General features: G+C 37.9%; 1 long non-coding RNA gene across 1 annotated transcript in view; it reads left to right on the plus strand.

Moving 5' to 3' along the window:
• Positions 1 to 18,487: 18,487 nt before the first annotated feature.
• The window catches only part of LOC140845193 (uncharacterized), a 103,386-nt gene continuing 102,530 nt past the window's right edge, over positions 18,488 to 19,343 (plus strand). The window contains exon 1 of the long non-coding RNA XR_012123966.1: positions 18,488 to 19,338. This is a non-coding gene — a long non-coding RNA (uncharacterized lncRNA). The remainder of the gene's footprint in view (positions 19,339 to 19,343) is intronic.

The raw sequence follows: 19,343 nt of genomic DNA on the forward strand, positions 1-19,343 counted from the left end.
TTTGAGTATGGGGTTAGACAGTGATCCAGTTTCATTCTCTTACATGTAAATGTCCAGTTTTGCCAGCACCATCTGTTGAAGAGACTGTCATTTCCCCATTGTACGTCCATGGCTCCTTTATCATTTATTAACTGACCATATATGTTTGGGTTAATGTCTGGAGTCTCTATTCTGTTCCACTGGTCTGTGGCTCTGTTCTTGTGCCAGTACCAAATTGTCTTGATTACTGTGGCTTTGTAGTAGAGCTTGAAGTTGGGGAGTGAGATCACTCCCACCTAATTCTTCCTTCTCAGGATTGCTTTGGCTATCCGGGGTCTTTGGCAGCTCCATATGAATTTTTAAACTATTTGTTCCAGTTCATTGAAGAATGCTGTTGGTAATTTGATAGGGATTGCATCAAATTGATATTAATTCTTCCTAGCCAGGAGCATGGGATGAGTTTCCATTTGTTAGTGACCTCTTTAATTTCTCTTAAGAGTGTCTTGTAGTTTTCAGGGTATAGGTCTTTCACTTCTTTGGTTAGGTTTATTCCTAGGTATTTTATACTTTTTGGTGCTCTTGTGAATGGAATTGCTTTCCTGATTTCTCTTTCTATTAGTTCATTGTTAGTGTACAGGAAAGCTACAGATTTCTGTGTGTTAATTTTGTATCCTGCAACTTTGCTGAATTCCAATATTAGTTCTAGTAGTTTTGCAGTGGAGTCTTTAGGGTTTTTTATGTACAATATCATATCATCTGCAAGTAGTGACAGTTTGACTTCTTCTTTACCAATCTGGATTCCTTGTATTTCTTTGTTTTGTCTGATTGCCATGGCTAGGACCTCCAGTACCACGTTGAATAACAGTGGGGAGAGTGGGCATCCCTGTCTTGTTCCCAATCTCAGAGGAAAAGCTTTCAGCCTCTTGCTGTTCAGTATGATGTTGGCTGTGGGTTTATCATATATGGCCTTTATTATGTTGAGGTACTTGCCATCTATGCCCATTTTGTTGACAGTTTTTATCATGAATGGATGTTGAATTTTGTTGAATGCTTTTTCAGCATCTATGGAGATGATCATGTGGTTTTTGTCCTTCTTTTTGTTGATGTGGTGGATGATGGTGATGGATTTTCAAATGTTGTACCATCCTTGCATCCCTGGGATGAATCCCACTTGGTCATGGTGTATGATACTCTTGATGTAGTTTTGAATTCAGTTTGCTAATATTTTGTTGAGTATTTTTGCATCTACGTTCATCAGGGATATTGGTCTGTAGTTTCCTTTATGGTGGGGTGTTTGCTGGTTTTGGTACTAGGGTGATGTTGGCTTCACAGAATGAGTTTGGGAGTATTCCCTCCTCTTCTATTTTTTGGAAAACTTTAAGGAGAATGGGTGTTATGTCTTCTCTGTATGTCTGATAAAATTCCAAGGTAAATCCATCTGGCCCAGGGGTTTTGTTCTTGGGTAGTTTTTTGATTACCGCTTCAATTTCATTACTGGATATAAAGTTCTATAGATGTCTATTAGGTCTGTCTGTTCTAGTGTGTTGTTCAGTGCCTCTGTGTCCTTACTTATTTTCTGTCTGGTGGATCTGTCCTTTGAAGTGAGTGGTGTGTTAAGGTCTCCCAAAATGAATGCATTGCATTCTATTTGCTCTTTTAATTCTGTTAGTATTTGTTTCACATATATTGGTGCTCCTGTATTGGGTGCATATATGTTTATAATGGTTATATCCTCTTGTTAGACTGAGCCCTTTATCATTATGTAATGTCCTTCTTTATCGGTTGTTACTGTCTTTATTTTGAAGTCTATTTTCTCTGATACTAGTATTGCAACACCTGCTTTTTTCTCTCTGTTGTTTGCATGAAATATCTTTCTCCATCCCTTGACTTTTAATCTGTGCATGTCTTTGGGCTTGAGGTGAGTCTCTTGTAAGCAGTATATAGATAGGTCTTGCTTTTTTATCCATTCTATTACTCTGTGTCTTTTGATTGGTGCATTCAGTCCATTTACATTTAGGGTGATTATTGAAAGATATGTACTTTTTGCCATTGCAGGCTTTAGATTTGTGGTTACCAAAGGTTCAAGGTTAGCTTGTTTACTCCCTTACTGCCTGAACTCACTCGCTTATTGAGCTGTTATAAACACAGTCTGATGATTATTTCTTTCCCTTCTTTTTCCTCCTCCTCCATTCTTCATATGATGGGTGTTTTGTTCTGTGCTCTTTTTAGGAGTGCTCCCATCTAGAGCAGTCCCTCTAAGATACCCTGTAGGGGTGGTTTGTGGGAGGCAAATTCCCTCAACTTTTGCTTGTCTGGAAATTGTTTAATCCCTCATTCATATTTAAATGATAATCGTGCTGGATACAGTATCCTTGGTTCAAGGCCCTTCTGTTTCATTGCATTAAATATATCATGCCATTCTCTTCTGGCCTGTAAGGTTTCTGTCGAGAAGTCTGATGATAGCCTGATGGGTTTTCCTTTGTAGGTGACCTTTTTTCTCTCTCTGGCTGCCTTTAATACTCTGTCCTTTTCCTTGATCTTGCCATTTTAATTGTTATGTGTCTTGGTGTTGTCCTCTTTGGATCCCATCTCTCGGGAGTTCTGTGTGCCTCTGTAGTCTGAGCAACTATTTCCTCCCCCAGTTTGGGGAAGTTCTCAGCAATTATTTCTTCGAAGACACTTTCTATCCCTTTTTCTCTCTCTTCTTCCTCTGGTACCCCTGTAATGCGGATATTGTTCCTTTTGGATTGGTCACAGAGTTCTCTTAATATTGTTTCATTCCTGGAGATCCTTTTATCTCTCTCTGCATCAGCTTCTATGCGTCCCTGTTCTCTGGTTTATATTCCCTCAATGGCCTCTTGCATCTTATCCATTCTGTTTATAAATCCTTCCAGAGTTTTTTTCACTTCTGTAATCTCCCTCTGGACATCTGCTTATCTCCCTCCGGACTTCATCCCTTAGCTCTTGCATATTTCTCTGCAGCTCAGTCAGCATGTTTATGATTTTTATTTAGAATTCTTTTCAGGGAGACTGGTTAGATCTGCCTCTGCAGATCCTTTCTCAGGTGTTGTTTGAAGTATCTTGGACTGGACCAAATTTTTTTGCCTTTTCATTGTGATAGCAGTGGCTGTAGGCAGGTTCCGGGTGTGTCAGCTGGGAGAAGAAAGTCCTTTCCTGCTTGCTGGATGCCTGGCCCTTCTCCGCTGCCTGTGATGGTTACCCGCACTCCTGGAGCAGCCACCAGGTTAATCCCCTAAGCTGTTGTTGGCAGGGTGTCCTTCAGAGCAGTGCAGAGCCCTGCAGGGAGTGGCAGGCATGCCAGGTGCGCTCCTCCGTGCTAGCGGCGACCCTTCTGGGCAGCTCTGTGCCAGCAGTGGCCTTTGGATCTGGCCCTGGTGGCTGTGCCTTGGGCTGGGATTCCGGTTGGCTGTTGGGAGCTCACCTGCTCCCTCTGGCTCCACTGCAAATTCACTCTCTGACTTTAAAAATTAGTATATAAAGGTCATATTTTCAAATGTACAGTATCTCTATGAAATATTGAAAATATTTAGAGAATTTTTTATAAAAATATTTCCAATTATGTGTCCTTTCATTTATCATCAATCAATCTTGCTATGAATTCAGTGAACATTTTTTTTTACTTTGAGGCAGAATATTCCTTGACAATATACAGCTCAAAAAATAATACTGCTAAATTTTTGAGCTTTATGGTTAGCATTCCCTAAGAGCTAGACAAGTCAATAACGTTAGTGTCATTGATCCATCTTTCTTTTCATCCTCCATATCAAGTCCATCACTACACTGAGGCAGGGTAAACTTTTTAGCTATATCTAAAATACAACCACTGGTTTCCATCTGCACCTCTATCACTCCATTTCACACAATGGTCGTCATTTATTGGACATCTATTATGGCATTCTAGTCTGCCTGTCTGTATTTTCTCTTTCCATTTCTATTCTCTTTTCCAAAACCTACTTTTATTGGTTTTCCATCTTCCAATTGAATCTCTAAATACAACCAATTTATTTGTAAGTTGTAGACAACTTTGGCTAAGTCTGTAAGACCCTACACAATCCTGCCATAACAACTTCAGCCACATCACATTTCGCTTTTGCTTTCTTTGAGTGTTTCTATATCTTTTACTGCAAAATGAGCAATATGAGATTTTGTTTGTTTACTGCACCATTCTCAGGACCATGCACATTGTAGTTCTTAAATATTTAGTTAATGATTGAATGGCTGCTATCTAACAGCTATACTGCCCTTAATATTTCTCAAAAGTTGCATACTACTTCATGATGTAATTTTGTTTTAAATATTTCTTTTCCTATAAGTACTTGTCCTTTATTTCTATGCTTAATCAAGTCCTGTTCAAAATCAAGACTCAATAAGAATTTTTTACTGTTCTCGTATGTTAGGTAAATTCCCTGTATTTTATCCTTTCATAAACTGTAATATTTATCACATATTTATTTTTGCTTTTATTTATTTCATATATTTACCTTCTATCACAGGATAAGCAAGGAATATACTTTTGTTGTTTTGTTTACTCTGAAGTAATCAGTCTCATCTAGTGCTGGAAGCAGTAGTGCTATGAATTAATCATATATTGTTGGTGTATTAATATTGTTGTTAAATGAGTCCCTCTTATGTCAGTATAATGTGAAATTCCTTTAATTAGCTGCCAAATACAGTCAGCTTACTTTGGCTATTCCCTTTTCAGGCTTGCAGGAATAAGAAATGTGTAGATGTTGATTCCTGGGCTATGACTGTACTGCAGAAAAATGCAATTCTCATGGTGTAAGTACCAGTACATCAAGGCCAGGGTAGAAATCATTGAGAGTCATCCTAAGAAAGCAAACACACATTAAACACACATATACACAACGACATTCACACACTCATAAACCACTTAAGAAAATCAACCTTATCTGAGCCAAGTATTATTTTAGAATTCTACTTGAATGCAAAAAATTCTAGTGTCCGACTCCCCGACCCCTGACTAGTGGAAGGGAGAGAGACGCAATGAGTTGTTGAAGACCTGAAAGGACCAGCCAGGGGACTCAAGGCGTAACAGCACAAGAGTGGTGCCAAAAAGGCACTTCTCATATTTATTGATCACAGAGTTACACTTGAAAGCAGTTGGTATTATAGATCATACAATTATTAACCTTTTCTCCAACTCAATGTTTAACCGCCCCCAAATGGCTGGGGCACAACGCTCCTGATCACAGAACAGATAAGACGTACTTAAACTGTGAGAGTTGAGTGAGGTAGTGATGTATCGCTCTAATACATGCTTCACTAACAACAAGGAAAACAAATCAATTAACAGAAAAGGCCAGTTTGAACCCACATTTCCCCCTTATTTTTAATTAAAGAGCCCTAGAGTAATGATTGTTGTAACTCAAACGAAAGGTCCGCTTTTTATTTTTAGGTATTAACTTAGCTAGACAAAAGCAGCAAGGAATGCCTCATATAAATGGGGGGACGAGGTTCTAAGCCTCGCCTCAACTGGGCCCCTCTTCCTCACCTATTGGCCCCTTTCGACTGTGCCTGTCTTAGGTTGTTCCTCCCATTAGGAATCTTACCCATCTCTGGCTAACCAGCTATCTCCCTGGGCCACACAAGGGGAGGACATGTGGAAAAAGAAGGCATTAGGAGTTGGTTGATGTTTGTCTTCACACTCTTGCTCTTATGTCCAGCCTTAATCATGGAAATCACAAAATACAAAGATTTAGTGCACGGACTTTCATGAGTAACAATGCAAACAAAGAGCAATCATTTCTTAGACATCACTTCTTGGAAAGTAGCATAAGCATGTATTGGTTTCAACAAACTGGCGACCATATGATGGACCCAGGCTATCAAGACAGGAAGGCAAATGCACAAAAGGAGCAGGGCCACCAATATAGGCCATACCCAATGAATTCAAGAGGACCAATTAGGCAGTCCAGGCATCTGAGAGAATTTATCAATGACATGGTGAATATCATCTAACTGGTTTTGTATAGTTTGAGAAAAATCATACAAATTAAAACAGCACATCTCTGGGAATTGTTCACATCCCATATGTTCTTTTAATAGCAAATAGTCTATGGTAGCACGATTCTGAAGCACTGCTACTCGAACTTCTTCCAGTTCTTGGTTGAGTTCCGATAAGATAGAAGCAGTTAAGTTAGTGGTCTTGCTATATGCACAGGCCAACTTTGAAATTTCATATTGCATTCCAGGCACAAGTCCAGGGACAGGAAGGAGAAGAGCAGCAGCAACAGCAACTGCAACGGGGTCTAAGAGCTTCAAGTTGTCATCACAGGTAGAAGGCAAGGCTCGGGAGACCTGCCAATGACGATATCCAGGATGATTTATAAGAGCAGGGAGAATACGCCCTACACCACAACCACCTTGATACTGTGAAGAGAAGGCTTGATAAGTTTTGTTATCACACAAAAATACCCAACCATTTGGGAGTTTATAACCATATGGCCATTTTACACGAATGGTAGAGTCACAATAAGAAGGTATACGAGTACAGTTAATACATATACAATCACTAACTATAGTAGTACTAACAGGTAAATTTAATTGAACCTCTCGAGTAAGAATCCGAGGGAGTTGAGAAATATCTTTTCCAGACATATTAGTAAACACCGAAAAGGAAAGCCCTATTCCTATCAAATTCCTTTTTAACAATCCACTAATTGAAGAACCTCCTGCAACACAAAAGGAAGATTTATTTAATCCCTGATTAGTGAATTGTAGCCACATGTTGGGTGAGGAAAACTTGTTTTCCGGAAAGAGAGATAAGTTTAAATAAACATAACTACTTTTATACAACGTATCAGGGGTTCCTTTTTGAAATTTGTCACAAGAATAGTTGCCAGTATCGTTTTGGGTCAAAACTGTTTTATAAATATCATAATGAGTATTATTTCTTTTAGACTGGTTGGTTAGATATACCATCCAAATTTTCCTCCATCCTTTTGCCTATAAATTTCTACACCATCTTTTCTCCATACTATGGGACCCACAGGAGTGGAGCAAGTAGAAAAATAGTGTAGGACCACTCCTACATATCAATATTATTGCCTTACCTGACACTTAATAACATGTTGTGGAGGTAATGTATTAATGATGATTGAATGATTTAAATAGTGGATATGCTCTGGCACTTACCTTCATTCATGGGAACAAGAGAGAGTATAAACATGGCTTCATCAGTCAAAATATGATTTGCTGCTCTATTTATACTTTGCCATGTCTTTTCCAAATTTCATTAAAAATGAACACTTTATCCTATAGTTGCTTCCTACAAGGTTTTTAATAATATGGGATGCAAATCACTTGTGAAGTGTCATTCTTCTATATTTGGATTTGTTTTGTATTCATGCTATTAACTTTATAATACTTACATATTTATATATAAAAATTTATAATTTTATATAAAAAATTAAAAGTTTTTTGAGTACTCTAACTTGTTTAAGTTGACTGAAACTGAGTGTCTCAGAAAATCTCATCACAAATATTGTGTAACACTAATTTGATTGAGGCCACTATTCAAGATAACTCTTACAATTACACAGATCATAAAATTTGACTTGGCAGTATATTTCTTTAGTCATTTCATAAAATGACATTCTGTGTGGTTTAAAAAATTTAATTTCTTCTTACCAGATTTCTGAACATTTCCATCATCAATACTTCACCCTGGTGAACCAATCTGGAATTCAAAATCTGGAGGCCTATAGCCTGGAAAGCAATGACAATTACCTAAATTATTACATATCTGAAACAGAAAAACACATAATTACTATAAATCATGTTAGTCTTTACCTCTTACATATAAATACCTAAATTATAAAGAATAAAAATTACTTTTTCTAGGTTTATTAATAGTGTAAATATTAAAAAGGGGTTAGAAAAATTAGTGAAAATTTTGAAAACACAATAATGAATGACAAAAATCACTACATACGTGATAGTATATTTCTGACCCTTATATATTGTCTGTTTTTGATAATTACTTTGTCTTCCCCAATCATCTTTTAACAAATAGGAGTCATTAAATTATGACCATCATATTCACAGAGGAGAGCACATCATTGGGTGAATTTAGAATTTTTCACAAATATCACACATTCTATATGATCTCACATGTGGAATTATAAAAAAAAACATGCTCATAGATACAGAGAACAGATTGGTGCTTGCAGAGGCAGGAGACGGGGGTGGGCGAAATGGCTGAAGGGAGGTCAAAAGGTACAAACTTCCAATTATAAAATAAATAAGTCATGAGATGTAATGTACAGCATGGTGAGACTGTAGGTAATGATATTGTCCTGCATTTTTGAAATTTGCTGAGAAAGTAGATCTTAAAAGTCCTCATCACAAGAAAAAAAAAGGTGTAACTATGTGTGGTGATGGATTTAACTAGACTTACTGTGGTGACCACTTTGCAATATATACAGATATTGCATCACTGTGTTGTACACCTGAAACGAATATTATGCTATGTGTCAATAACATCTCCATAAAAATGGAAAGGGCCGAGAAGGAGTAAAGCTAGGAATACAAAGAGAAGAGGGGGAAGCCGAAGGAGAAAAGGAAAAGCAAATGAAAGAGAGTAAAAAAGAGACAATGTTGAGGGAGAAAGAGGAAGAAGAGAAAGAACAAAGGGAAAGAAGAGAGTAAGTTGGGGGTTTAGAGAAAAACAGGATTTATCTGTGAGTTTTTGCCTGTGTGTTGGGGGTAGAAGGTGGCAGATGAGAGGCTCCAGCATAAAATGACATGAAAGAAAATTGTGAAGAAGAGGAAAAAGGAACGTGGGAAGTGTTCCCTGGGTTGTGGCATGTATCCCCTTTCTTGGTTTCCAGGGACTGAATGCTTTTATTACTTTTGTTCATTTGAATACGACCCTCTCTAAGGTTTAGTTTTATTTTTAAATACACAGAAATTTCTTAGTTAGAAATGCACAAATTAACATGGCATACTACATTGGAGAAATATATTTAAAAAGAGAGAGGAACTAAAAGTATTCCTGCTAAGATCAAAAACAAGGAAGTGATGTTTCCTCCTTCCGCTCCTGTTCGATATTACACTAGAAATCCTAATTAATGCAATAAGGTAAGAGCAGGAAATAAAAGATGCAAAAATTGGGAAGAAATAAAATTGTCTTTGTTCTCAGATGACATGACGGCCTATGAAAACAATACCAAAGAATCAAGAAAAAAGCTACAAGAACCACTAAGTGATTACATGAGGCTGCACGATGAAAGGTCAAAACACAAAAGTCAATTGCTCATCTATACACAATACAAAATTGGAACTGGAAATTAAAAATACAACACCATTTACATGAGCACCAAAAAAAGAAATACTTGGTTATAAATTGAACAAAATATGTCCACAGTCCATATGAGGAAAACTGCAAAAGTCTAATGAAGGAAACTCAAAGATCTTTATAAATACAAGATATACCAGCTACATGGATATAATGACTCAATATTGTCAGGATGTCAGTTCTTCCCAATGTTATCTATAAAGTCAACACAATTCCATTCAAAATCCCAGTTAGTTATTTTTCAGATATTGACAAACTGATAAGGCAAACTCATGTTTACATGGATAGGCAAAAGGCCCAGAATGGCCAACAGAATACTAAACAAAAACAAGATCACTTTGGCAACTTGACAGGAATACTTACTATAAAGCTGTAATAGTTAAGATAGTATAGTATGAGCACAGGAATAGACAAACACATCAATGCAACAGCATAGACCAGAGTTAGACCCGCGTAGACAGAGTCAACTGATCTTTGATAATGGAGCAAAGGCAATTCAATGGAGAGACAATGATCTTCCTTTTAGTGTTGGATATTCCCGTGCAAAAAAAATTATGACTTTCATAAAAATTAGCTCAAAATGGATCATAGAGCTAAATGTCAAATACAAAGCTATACAACTCCTAGAAGGTAACCTAAGAGAAAATCTAGTCGCCTTGGGTTTGCAGATGACTTTTTAGATACAGCACGAAAAGTATATTCTATGAAAGAAGGACATGGAATTCACCAAAATTAAATACTTTTACTCTGTTAAAGACACTGTTCAGAGAATGAAACAACAGCCACAGACTGGGAAAAAATATTTCAGGCAGATATGTCCAACACATAAAGGTCTGGTCCAACATATGCAAAGAACTCTTAAAACCCAACAATAAGAAAACAAACAACCCAATATTTTTTAATGGGCAGAAGATCAGAACAGACACCATACCAAAGAAGATGAAGGGCAAGGAAGCATAAGAAAAAATGGCAAATAAGCATAAGAAAAGATGTTCAACATCATATGTCATTATGAAATTACAAATTTAAATACCAATGAGTTACTGCTACCTAATAATTAGAATGGGTTAAATCCAAAACACCAAAAACACCAAGCACTGGTGAGGATGTGGAGCAACAAAAATTTAATTCCTTGTTGGTTGGGAATGCAAAAGGATACAACTACTTTATAAGTAATTTCTTAAAAAAACAAACATGCCATAACCATATAATCCAGTGATTGGGCTTCCTGGTATTTAACCGAGTTGATAACTTATGTACACACAAAAACTTGCACATGAATGTTTATAGTACCTTTATTCATGATTGTAAAGGTTATAAGAAACCAAAATTGATAAATAGGCTATGGTACATCATGCAATGGAATATTATTCCATGATAAATGGAAGCTATGAAGCCACAAAAATATATACGTACACACACATACACACACTGTATGATTCCAACTCTGTGACATTTTGGAAAAGGTAAAACTATGGAAACAGTGAAAAGATCTTTGGTTGCTAGAAGCTTGTGGGGAAGGAGGAAGGGTTGACTATGTGGAGCATGGGATTTTTAGGGCACTGTAACTATCTTGTATGATACTGTAATGATGGAACCATGTTATATATCATAACATATATAATGTATAAAAGAGTTAACTGCAATGTAAACCATGGACTTTAGTTAATAATATTTTTAGACATTGGCTCACAAATTGTAACAAATGTACCACACTAAGCAGGCATGGGGAGAGGGAGTGAGGGAACGATGGTAGCTCTTTGTGCTTTGCACTTATTTTTCTGTAACCTGAATGGCTTTAAAAATGTATATTAATTGTTTTTAAAAATAAGCAATAAAGAAACATCCTTTCAACTCATTTTACATTAAGTATAAGATATAAAACTTAAAAATTAGTCTCATTCATAAAATAGGAATTAATACATCAAACAATATATTAAAAATTAAATTTTAAAAAGGCCATGGTTGATTTTATTCTGGAAATTAGTGGTTGGTTTGCAATTAAGAAATCAATAAATTTATTTGTACATTAACAGGTTGAAGGGGGTAGATCATATGGTTAGACAAATCAATACAGAAAAGTCTGATAAAATTTAGCATCTATTCATGATAAAATAACACTTAGCAAATTAGTCATGTCAATTATTTTAACTGAATAAGTACTATGTTGCCAAAAAAAACTTCTGCAAATATTATACTAAAATGTGAAATGATGTTGAAACCTTTGTCTTTAACAATAGAGATCACACAGGAATCTCCACCACTTATAGTCAATCACAAAATAAATTTTCAATATACTCTATTGTGCCTAACTTTTTGGTATTGATACTTAGATTATTAATTTTTGGATTACTAAAAAGATCAATTGCTAGGGAGACTCATCAAGAGAAAAATATACACACCCAAAAGAGTTGAAAATACGTCCACACCAAAACCTGCACATGGAGCCCAGTTTGAAAAAGACAGATGCACCCCTATGTTTATCGCAGCACTATTTATAATAGCCAAGAAATAGAAGCAACCTAAGTGTCCATCAGTAGATGAATGGATAAGGAAGATGTGGTACATATACACAATGGAATATTATTCAGCCATAGGAAAAAAAACAAATCCTACCATCTGCAACAACATGGATGGAGCTAGAGGGTATTATGCTCAGTGAAATAAGCCAGACAGAGAAAGACAAGTGTCAAATGATTTCACTCATATGTGGAGTATAACAACAAAGAAAAACTGAAGGAACAAAACAGCAGCAGAATCACAGAACCCAAGAATGGACTAACAGTTACCAAAGGGAAAGGGACTGGGGAGGATGGGTGGGAAGGGAGGGATAAGGGTGGGAAAAAATAAAGGGGGCATTACGATTAGTGTGTATACTGTGGGGGGAGGCATGGGGAGGGCTGTGCAACACAGAGAAGACAAGTAGTGATTCTACAACATCTTACTATGCTGATGGACAGTGACTGTAATGGGGTTTGTGGGGGGGACTTGGTGAAGGGGGACCCTAGTAAACATAATGTTCTTCATATAATTGTAGATTAATGATAACAACAACAACAAAAAACCTGCACATGGGTATTTAAGAAGCTTTACTGATAATAGCAAGTACTTGATAGTAACCAAGATGTCTTTTAGTAGCTGAATGAATAAACTGTGGTATATCCAGATAATGGAATATTATTTAGCACTAAAAGAAATGAGCTACTGAACCATGAAAAGGCGTGAAGGAACATTACATGCATGTTATTAAGGGAAAGAAACCACTCTGAATATGTGACATACTGCTTATTTTCAAGTGTATGACATTCTGGAAAAGGCAAAACTATGGACATGGTAAAAAGATCAGTGGTTGTCATAGGTTGAGGGAGGAGGGGGGATGAATGGAGAAGCACAAAGGATTTTTAGGCTGGGAAAAATACTCTGTATGATATCATCATGATGGATACATGTCCCTATACATTTGTCCAAACCCATAGAATGTGCAACACCAAGAGTGACTCTAAGGTAAACTATGGACCTTGGGCCATAATGGTGCATCAGTGCAGGCTCATCGTTTATAACAAACGTACCATTTTGGTGCAGGATGTTGGTAATGCTGTAGGTTATGCATGGGTGGGAGCAAGAGATATATGGGAAGACTGGACTTCCCAATTTTGCTGTGAACCCAAAACTGTTCTAAAAAAATGGAAATCTTATTAATAAAGAAAAGTATATCAAGAATAAAGAAAGAATACTTGAATAACTGCCAAAATTTCATAATGGAGATTTCTGAACAATTACATGCTCATAAAACTGAACTGGAATTGTAAATGAAGGAGTTATAAACAAATTCCATGCACTGTTAGTGACAGAGTTGAGTTGCCTATCTGTTGAGATGTCACTGGGAAGAAAACAGAGATTCTCTTGGATTTATTTAGATTTTACTTGGTTAATTCCTTTTTTTATTTTTTATTTTGGTATAATTAATCTACAATGAGTGACATTTTGGTTACTAGACTCCCCCCATCATCAAGTGCCCCCCACATACTCCATTACAGTCCCTGTCCATCAGCATGGACAAAGTTATAAGTTCTGTCATAAGAAGTTTTGAACTACACGTTCTGAAGCTCCCATGGACTGCATGGTGACTAGAGTTAGTAATAGTGTTGTATACTTAAAGGTTGCTGTGAGTAGATCTTAAGTGTTCTCAACATGCACACACATGTGCACACACACACACACACAGGGAAGAGAGAATGAACTATGTGAAGTGATGGATGTATTAATTATCTTGATCCTGGCTGTCAATGCACAATGTATACATAGATAAATCATCACATTGTGTGCTTTAAATATATACCATTATATTTGTCCATTATTCTGCCAGGAAGTTGGAAAAATATATTAAATGAATTAGTAAGCTGATCACTGTCAGGTATGCTCAAAGAAAACAATGTGGCCTGAGAGGCTAGAGCAGGTTAAGGGCAGCGCAAGGCTGCTAGGCAGTGCGGTCAAGGCTGAGGATGGGGAGCGGGGGAGACAGTGTAGGGCAATCTAGGCTAGTCGTGGCTGAGTAACACCTAAAATAATAAATCTTTATTTGGAAATTAAAAAGTCAATGAAATTTTTGAAATTAAGGAAAAATTTTTATTAAGTTTAAAGAAAGAGACAGAAAGAAAGGAGGAGGAAAGGAGCCTTGGAAGGGCAGATAGGAGCAGGAAATTTCACTTACCAAAGCTTTATCCACTATGATGTACATTATTAGATATTGAGGTAATAGTTTTGAAAGAATTTTTTCCTGAAAAAAAAAGGAAATGGGATTTTTCAAATATTAACCATGTGTTGAATTTCTTAAGTGCAAAGAGTGACACGTAAAGAAGGTAAAAAAGGTCGCATATAATACCATCATGAGGACTTAAGTACAAAAATTAATTTCCAATCAGAGAATTGCACTTGGAAACATATTCCAAGTTTAAATGGACGCAGTGAGCCTGCTAGAGTAATGTAGGAATCAGTACTCCCTATTAATACTGAATAAGAAAGTGAATATAAACATACACATTCTGTTGTCTTCATCTCATGACCAATGTATACCAGTTCACCCTAGAGAACTGGACTGTTGTCTTCCTTTCATTCAGCAGAAAATAACAGGAAATCATTGAGAACTCATAGTCTACGCAGAAATTCAGATAAACAGTGTGACTTGTATTAACTTTATGTGCATACAGGAAAGAACAGAGAGTAAAATATCAGAAATAATTCCTTAGCTCTGGGGCATCAGCCATGTGTGCCGTTTGATGGGATGAATAATCCTGGATTGTGCCAAGTCAGTGAGCTATAAATCAATTTACTACATCATTGTGTAGCACTTATAATGGCAATTTTTATGTGAACTAATTTTCTAACACACTGAAATGTCATTTCACATAGAAAAATTGTAAAGAAACAAAAATTTCTTCCTTGATCCTAATACACTGATCCCTAAATGTAAGAGTAAGAGGGGTGCAAAGGTTGGGTGTATCATAAAATAGCTTGGGTTAAAATAAACAAGTAAATAAACTGGACTCAATTGGTAGAGCCTTGGTTTAAATAAGTTCGTTTAATTTCCATAGGGAAGTGCAGTATGCCTGCACCCCACGCATCTAATATTGATATTATCTGTCTGTCTGACTACATGCATATAGGGAATTTTGTAGGAAAGGAAGTGCTCTTAACTCTCATTGTCCCTCATAAGAATTTGAGTTTGGTTTCAAGCACTTTTTTATCACCCTTTCTGCAATTTTTCAATACTTACTGGTTCTTTATAACAACGGTGACCAAATAATGTATTGCTCAGACTGAAATAATGTGGAGTGGGAAGGGTGTTCACAAGAAATTTAAATTATATAATTATTGGAATTGAGATTTAGTTCAATTTTATTACTTTGGTAGACCTAGAAATATTTCTACTCAGAAGTCATTTTCAAGAGTAGGTTTCTTCTAACTATATACATACACATATCTGAGTATATACAAAGCCAAAAATTTTTCGAAGTTTTTTAGTGATAAAAAATAGTGTAAGCAAAACCCTAGTTCTTGACAAATACTTATGTACTTCAGTTTCTTGCCTGTATCTCCCTATAATATTTCTGATATTTTGGAACAATAACATCTTTCAGTACCATCTTAACATTTTCATTACAATGTCTGACTTTTTTCAAGGTTGATTATATGGGTAATACATTTAAAACTGTTTTGCTGAATTTCTGAAGGTCAAGCTCAGGCTGGCATCAAAGGGCGAAATCTCTGGGAGCCATAAAAATAGTTGATTTTGTAACCACTCCTGAGGGAGTTATGAGCTGGGGTCTGGCTCCTTGCTGGCTGCCAGAAACAAGGTAAGAATGACTGCATAGACGTGGAAACTGTCCCTGTGGGTCTGTTTTGTTCCTGGAGTTTACAGATAGAAACAGCACAAAGGCAAACCAAGCAGTGGAACTGAAAATTGCCACAAAACCCTTAACTGACACTCCTTTTTACATTTGCAAAAAACCTGCAGGCCTGCAGGTAGGCTTGTTAATAGCTCTGCCTACAGCTAGAGATCAGCAAATACCCCTTGCCCGAGGCTTGTGTCCCCTCAAAAGATAAGAAAATATGTAGAAAATAATGATTGTCTCATCAAGGATTTGTAGAGACACCATGACCACCTGTGCTGGCGGGAGTCAGCCGACGCAGGGAATTTCACTACCTCCCTCGGCCCTCACTGGCACCCGAATGTCCGCAGTTGTCTGCTGCCCCTTCCCCAGCATAAAGGGAGCTTGAAACCAACCCTGAATGAAGATGGGCCTTTAGGACACTAATCCTTCCATCTTCCAACTGGCCAGCTTGTTGAAAAAACTCTTTCTCTACTCAACACTCTGGTTATTGGCTGAATGGAGCGGCAGAGAACCGAATGTTCATGCTTACAGTTTCATAGCTTCCTCCGGGAACCCCACAATCTACGCACAATGAAGACCGTGGAATACACTGGGCAAGAGTCCCTCGTGGTGCTGGCTGGCAGGGAAGAACAGCGGCCCCTGCAGAAACTCTCCCCAAACTCATCTCTGCCTCCTTTATGATAGAAAAGCCTTGATTTACTGAGGGCTGCAGCCTGGGGCACTGGTGAAAACACCCACAGCTGAGAGAGGAGGAGAGAAGGATGCTCTAGTTCTGGAGGGAGAGGAAGAGATACTTGCTGGGCCCGGTGTGACTTCTGGAGGATGGAGGATGGACGTAGGGACATTTGTGGAGACTATATCCCCAACTCCAGTAGAGGTCCTTCCTAACACTGAGTCTCATCCTAAACTTCCCAGAATTCCTCGGTTCTCTGCTCCATGCCAAGCACTCATCCTGTGCTACAATGTGTCAAGAAAAAATTACAGTAAAGAGAGCAGGGGAATTGGGAAGAGACAGACTTTATCAATAAAGACACAAAACAAAGCCAAGTGGAGAAATTCAAAGCCAAGCAGAGAACAGGCATCCCTCTTGCAAATTATCATTCCCAATAAACATAAGATATCACGAAAGGGAACTGACGAGATCCCCCTCTGGCTGGTACACTAAGGGTAGCCATGGCCACAATGCACAGAAACAGACCTACATCTGACTACATTAACACACACTTTCAAACTAAAGACACAGCAGAAAGAAAGGTGTGCTCATCTCCAAGCCAAAAAAAATAGTAATAATTAACTCAATTCAGTGGCTACTGCCTTTTGTAACATGTTTAGCTTTCATCAAAAAAAAAGTGAGAAGGAATACAGACAGGCAGGAAGAAATGTGATATGAAAGCTATAACTCATAAGAGTCAGACTGATAAATGACAAGGTACTGAAACTATCAGGAAAAAGATTTAAAGCAACTTTAATTAATACGTTAAAGGCACTAAGGGAAAATATTAATCAAGCAAGGTCATGCCACATGTAATTCAACATCAAATACTTCTACCACAACCACTACAGAAAGCGTTGGTGGTCCCTATCAACATGTGTCTCAGCACACTTTATTTTATCATTCAGTACCTCTGCATTCTGTTCTTTGTAAGAAATTGTTAACCTTGCAATTGGAAATGGTCAGGAAAAGAGAAAGGGGTTTTCTCTGCTTGCCTCTCAGACAGAAATCTATTATTATAACGTTTCCACTAATGACTAGACAAAGCCAATTCGTGTCTGAAAGTAAATAGTGAAAGGGTGCCAAATTTATCCTGGATAATTTTAATATAAGATTCAATAATGATATATCACTGAAAAATGAAAATGCATAAAAAGCTCAAAAATGCCCCACAAGAAGATGTAATGACAACACACATAAACTACAAGTTTCCCAGGAGAAACAAAGATGTGGAAAACATAAGTTTTGAAGAATATAAACAAATTGACCTAATAGACATTTGTACAACACTCCATAAAACAACTGCGTGATACGTAGAGAAACATATGTACAGATGCATTATCTGAATGTGATAAAGTCAATTAAAAGTAGCAGTATTTATATTGATAAAGTCAGTATAAAAATAAAAACATGAAAGTTAATTAAAAATTAGTACCCAAAATATACCTAGAAAATTCCCAAATATACACATTTCTAAATTTCCCATGTATCAAGGAAAATTAAAAAACATGTCATATTAAGAGATTATAAATATGTACTATATATGTGTATATAGTATATGTACTGTATATATATTAAATATTCATATCATGAAATGCAGTGGCAAAGGTGAAAATAAGGGTGAGAATCTCCAAAAACTCTCTCCTCCAAGAAACCAACAAGAGAACTGGCAAAAATGGTTAGAATCAACTTTTTCAGAGCCCTAAAAATTAACCAAAGGTTTACAGAATTCTAGGGATTGTTTGTTCAAGAAAAATTACTTAGCTCAGTAAAAATAGTGATTGTGAGCTCTGCACTTGTCTTTGTCTCTCTCAGTACTTGAAAGCTAATAGCGGACATTTGCAGTGAATGCCAACAGATGGCAACTACAAGAATAGCAGAATGTGGCTGGAGCATCTTCGAAATCTCCTTTCCAGAGAAATGTGATCTGAGCTTTCTGTGGTTCCTAGAAGACGCACTTCCAGCTAGTCTGTACTTGACCTAAATCACATCTTACCCAACATGAAAAACTTTTTTCCCAAAGGCATTTGTTGGAAACAATTACTGGCAAGCTTAATCCAATAACTCACAAATACCTCCTTAGGGAATCAGAAGAATAAGTTTTTGAGCTACTTTCCATTTTTTGAGGATGGAAGGGGCCATCTTTTTGTATGAATATCAGTATTTTATTCCTGCAAATGACAATTTATTTTCATTTGGCTGAGTTGGACCTCACATTACAAATTGTGTCTGGTGGTGTATTTTTATTTATTTATTTGTTTGTTTAATTATTTTTATTTTGGTATCATTAATCTATAATGAGGTCGAGGGCCTCAGAGACGACAGGACGCCCGGAAAGGAGAAGCACTCCCGAGGCGGCGAGCCGGACGGTGAAGAACAAAAACACGGCTCCTCCCGGCCTCCATCCCATTGGCTACATGCCCGGCAGCTCCGTGGAATATTTGGCCGTGGGGGCCGTCAGTCAGAGAAGGGCGGTCCCCGCGGCGAAAGCAACCAAGTACTCGCAGTCCGGCGGTTGCGCAGTAGCTGCAGGCGCCGCCGCTGCCGCCGCCATATTCAAGATTTAGTAGCTTCGCGGGCGACGGCTGGTGAGGGACGTCCCGTTGTACGTCCTGTGCTTCGGTCCGCTAGTCGTGTCCGCAGGAGCGGCCCGGCGCCTCCGTCCCGCCGTCCCGTCTGCGCAGCGGAACCGGCGGAGACCAGAAGTTGAAAGACCCGCGAATTCTGGGCCCTCGCCGTACTCGGCTGCGCCTTCCTCCAGGTGCGCGAGCGCTGGCGGCACCGACTTCGCCCCCAGCCTCGGGTCGCCTCCTCGCGCCCGCTGAGATCCCGGCGCCGCAGATCTGCGGTGGAGGGTCCAGAGCGGGACCCACTTCAGGGATGAAGGGGACAGCGACGGCCCTGCGGACTGGAAGGTAGG

The sequence above is a fragment of the Manis javanica genome, chromosome 12, assembly GCF_040802235.1.
Source record: "Manis javanica isolate MJ-LG chromosome 12, MJ_LKY, whole genome shotgun sequence".
NCBI lineage: Eukaryota > Metazoa > Chordata > Mammalia > Pholidota > Manidae > Manis > Manis javanica.